The 5154-nt window shown below is 40.8% G+C and overlaps 1 non-coding gene across 1 annotated transcript; it reads right to left on the bottom strand.

The window, feature by feature from the left end:
• Window positions 1-778: 778 nt before the first annotated feature.
• On the bottom strand, window positions 779-860 carry trnal-uag (transfer RNA leucine (anticodon UAG)). Its single transcript has one exon. It is a non-coding gene; the product is annotated as a tRNA-Leu (tRNA).
• Window positions 861-5154: the final 4294 nt, after the last annotated feature.

The raw sequence follows: 5154 nt of genomic DNA, 5'->3' as shown, positions 1-5154 counted from the left end.
GATGGAGGAACAAGTCCACTTGTTTATTAATGGTACAGTTCTGTCTCCAGATCCAAAGAACAGCTGGGCACAGAGACTTAACTGTAACTCCAAAGTAGCTTATCAACCCAGAACCTCTTGCACCCTAAGCAAGAAACACCGTTAGACAGACAAGTATCAACATAGCAGTAACATAGGGGCCTGCTGTCTTTCATATAAAATTAGGTTTATATTTCTATATACAAACTGTTACATTCAGAAAAACCTACATACAGATCAGTCTGACACAGGCACCAGGAATGACTGAACAAGATGTAGGAACAACCAAAAATGGAGATTTAATGGCATAAAGTGTTTTTATTTTCAGCGTTGAAGCAAGTGACAATATGACAAAGGGAAAATAGTGTGAGAGTAGAGGACGACTGGTTGAGCCTTAAAGAAATGAAACTAATAAAACAAAACAGACCTATCCAAACCAAACTATAATGGATAAACAAAAGGAAACAAAAAACAGCCAAAGGAAGAATAATTACATTTGGAAATTTGTTGTACATGAAGCCCATCATACAGAAGTATGACTACATACATAGTGCAGCTGTACTGACCAAGTACCTTGTACTTTCCAGCAGTAGCAGAAGATGGACACATCAACCTAATGGTTATGTGTACAGCATGATGAAATGACTTTCTGGATTTTACGCTTTGGAGCTTCAAACAACGATGTTTCTATTGAGTTTTCACAAGTTAGTGTCATTGTCTTAAAGCTCACACCAATGCTGGAAGAACTAGGACAGCATAATGGCAGTGGTGGGATTTGAACCCACGCCTCAACTGAGACTGGAGCCTATATCCAGCGCCTTAGACCACTCGGCCACATTACCTCAATTTCCATGTGTTGTGTTTGCTGTCATGAGAAGTATTTCAATTACCAAACTAGACGATGCAATTTCTGAAGAAATTGCGTTGGGATTGCTGATCGCCGCGAAAAGCTCGAGGCAGACCGTGTCGCCGAAGCACGTTTTGAATCTACCGAATGCGATAATCAAGAAATATGGACTGTAGTGAGGGTGCTTTTATTTTGAGAAAATGCTATAAAAAGGCTTTTATTTTGAAAGGACAAAGAGCTGCAGGAGACTCATGGGAACTCACAAAAGAATCTGGACTTTTGAATATTCCTTACTTTTTACAAAAATGTAATAACTTACTCTAAATTACTGTAGACTTTTATTGTGAAAGTCTCAACATGTCAGAAACCATGGCTGACATGGAAAATGGCCTCACCTGGTGCCTGAAGCTTTATGCCAATAACCAACGTCCGTTTTAATATTGAGTTGCTGTTTCAGGTCTTTTTTATTGAAAAAATGCGATTTCGAGGCTTTTATTTTGAAAGGACAAAGTGCTGCAGGAGACTCTTGGGACCTTGTACAAGAATCTGGACTTTATTTTAAATATTCCTTACTATTTACAAAATTGTAATACCTTACTATAAATAACTGGGGACTTTTATTGTGAAAGTCTCACCATGTCAGAAACCATGGCTGACAAAGAAAATGGCCTCACTTGGTACCTGAAGCTGTATGCCAATAGGTAACGTCCATTTTAATATTGAGTTGCTGTTTCAGGGCTATTCTGTTGAGAAAATGCTATTTCGGGGCTTTTATTTTGAAAGGACAAGGTTCTGGAGGAGACTCTTGGGACCTTGTACAAGAACCTAAACTTTATTTTGAATATTCCTTATAATTTACAAAAATGTAATATCTACGTATTAATGACTAGACTTGTATTGTAGACTTGAGCTGTTGCTATGGTGTCCTAAACGCAGAGTGGGGGTGGGGGGGGGGTCACCAAGTGTAACAGCAGTGGACATTTGGCAGCCCGTCATACTTAATTACCAACCACAGACAGCTTGCTATGCTTAAATTGCTTTGTGTTGAGCTGTTGCTATGGTGACCTATGCCCAGAGTGGGGGTGAAGGTGAGGGTGGGGGGGATGGTACTCAGTGGTCACCAAGTGTAACAGCAGTGGACATTTGGCAGCCAGTGATTCTTAATTACCAACTACAGACAGATGCTATGCTGCTATTGCATTGTATGTATTTGCTATGGTCACCTATGCCCAGAGTGGGGGTGAGGGTCGGGAGTGGCAGGGGGGTGGTACTGAGTGGTCACCAAGTGTAACAGCAGTGGACATTTGGCAGCCTTTCATTCTTAATTACCAACCACAGACAGATGCTATGCTGCTATTGCATTGTATGTATTTGTTATGGTCACCTATGCCCAGAGTGGGGGTGAGGGTGGGGGGGGGGGGGGGGGGGTGGTATTGAGTTATCCCCATGTGTAACAGCAGTGGACAATATACAGCCAGTCATTCTTAATTACCAACCACAGACAGCTGCTATGTTGCTATTGCTTTTCCAGCTGTTGCTATGGTGACCTATGCCTAGAGTGGGGGTGAGGGTGGGGAGTGGTACAGAGTGGTCACCAAGTGAAACAGCAGTTGGCATTTGGCAGCCCGTCATTCTTAATTACTAACCACAGACAGATGCTATGCTGCTATTGCATTGTATGTATTTGCTATGGTCACCTATGCCCGGGTGGGGGGGGGGTGGTATTGAGTTATCCCCATGTGTAAAAGCAGTGGACATTATACAGCCAGTCATTCTTAATTACCAACCACAGACAGATGCTATGCTGCTATTGCTTTGTTTTGAGCTGTTGCTATGGTGACCTATGCCCAGAGTGGGGGTGAGGGTGGGGGGGGGGGGTGGTACTCAGTGGTCACCAAGTGTAACAGCAGTGGACATTTGGCAGCCAGTCATTCTTAATTACCAAACATAGACAGCTGCTATGCTGCTATTGCGCAATGAGCTGCGTTGTGTTGAGTAGTTGCTATGGAGATCAAAGGCCAGAGTGAGAGGGGGAGTGACACAGCACTTTACACACGCTGAGTGGAGAAACTGAGAAAACTTCACCTTACAAAATGGAGGATTACAGAAAAACTATAAGTGCTATCAATATAAGTCTTTCACTAACAGTGCCAGGAGGCTTCAACAAAGAGACCGATCCACTTTTTGTGAAGATATTCCAAAAAATGAAGGATTGGTGGCGAGTTAGAAACAGCCTTCATTTGTGTTTCTCTCCAAAAATTGTAGAGATCTTTAGAATGGGAGTGAATGAGAGATTGAGCAGTCACTCTCTGTCTGTTAGGCCACCTTGTGGAAAAACCGTAGGTCCTATAAAAATATGAACAGCATTGCCTGAAAGAAGACAAAAATCTCTACTACTTTTGAGAAAATGGTGTATGAAGAGTCAAAATTGTGGCCGTGACGGCGAGTTAGAGAGAAAACTTTTCCCTAAACTTAACAGCTTCTCCCACTCTAGCGATGACATCACGCACTCTAGCTCTCTCCCATACACACCAATGTAAAATTCAGAAATTTCCTTAAAAAACCATAAAACTTAAATTGCGATTAAAGAAAAACCGTAATAGATATCAAAAAGCTGTATACAAGACTTATAGATTAATGCCTTCTGACCCGTTTAAAGGTCGAATGGTGTTTCTAGCTGAAAGTATGCTGACACAGTTAAGGCTCAAAGAGGACAAAGTTGAAAGGAGATTTTAACGTACTCTCCATTCATTCCTATGAGAAAAAATTCCGACAAAACCTGGAATATTTCGGAAATTATGAAAGATATCGCTGAGAAAAGTAGAAGCACCCATCTCCTCATCGAGCTGCACGCGACGGTGTTTGAAAGACGTTTCTACGTCGAACGGTGTAGGACTAGATAGCGACCGAAAAACGGCGGAATAATAATAAAAATAAAAAAAAGAATAATAAAGAGAAAAAACGAAGAACATATCTTGGGATTGCTGCTTTGCACAGCAATCCCAACAATAAAAAAAAGAATAATAAAGAGAAAAAACGAAGAACATATCTTGGGATTGCTGCTTTGCACAGCAATCCCAACAATTAGGAATTATTAGGAAAAACACATTCGTTTGTACACAGTACATCAACAAGGACACGTTCCATCATACAGCACTAAGTGACACAAGTAACACTGACTCTGTCTTATTTGGCTTCCATTGATATCCAGGTGATGATGAGCTAAACCTTACCCAGACATTTGTCAGTTCAAAGTTTTGTACATCTTTCTGTCAGACCCTCTGGTGGCTCCTTCATTCCAGGACCATGTCAGTTATTGAGTGTGTATATTTATAACAAGCAACTGTAATTTCAACAAATGTTACAATTGACTAAAAGAATTCTGCCCTATTATTTGATAAACACAAGTCAAGTATTGGATATAACCATGAGGCTGTTGTACATAGACACATATGGACTGGCTGTCCTTCACATAAAATCTGATTTGTAGCATTTGTACTGACAGGTTTATATTTATACAGACATACATTCAGTGGGTAACAGTCAGTCTCTGTTGTTGCTGAAGGAGCTACCTGGCCTGGATGACTGTTGTGTTGCTGTTGTTGAGTTAGTCTGTTGCTGTTTCTGTTTACAAAGATGTAAAAAAAAAAAAAAAAAAAAAAAAAATTATATCTTTGATCTCCACTCAGTGATCAAGTCAGATAAAGAACTTACACAATGTCAAAATTTGAGCCATCATCCAGCATCTTAGACCATTCAGCCAAATTACCAGACAAGTGTCTCTTCTCACCACCTGAGCTCATGGTTTTACATGGGTTTACCTCTAAAAGGTGAAGGAGTGTGTGTAATGAGCCAACACAGGGAAAAATAACTAAAGGAATTTAATTAAATCCAACATGTGGACAATGGCTGTTACTGAACATGTCTCATCAGCAGCAAAGGGGAAGATAAGACTGGAAATTAGTGGCTACAGCAGAGAGGGTTTCCACAGATCAAACTTTGGGTTACAGGTCCAGAGATACTCTAAGTCTACCCTAAATCTTGCAAAAAGGAGAATTAAAGAAGATGTACAATGTGTCTTCTGGCCTCATTTTCCATAATTCTACCTGGATCATGGGGTGTTGCTTTTGTGCTCTCTCTCCAGTCAGCCAGCATTGCTTCCATTCTTGGTACCACTCTTCAAAACAGGAGACCCCTGGTTCAAATGTTAAAGTTCCTAATAAGGTCTAACAAATGGGGCAAAAGAGCCAATCAGTTCCAAGCAAACGATGATGTCATGTGAATCTTGC

The sequence above is a fragment of the Mastacembelus armatus genome, unplaced genomic scaffold, assembly GCF_900324485.2.
Source record: "Mastacembelus armatus unplaced genomic scaffold, fMasArm1.2, whole genome shotgun sequence".
In the NCBI taxonomy this organism is placed as follows: Eukaryota; Metazoa; Chordata; class Actinopteri; order Synbranchiformes; family Mastacembelidae; genus Mastacembelus; species Mastacembelus armatus.
The sequence above is the reverse complement of the archived record's forward strand: the minus strand, read 5'-3'. Positions and strand labels throughout refer to the sequence as shown.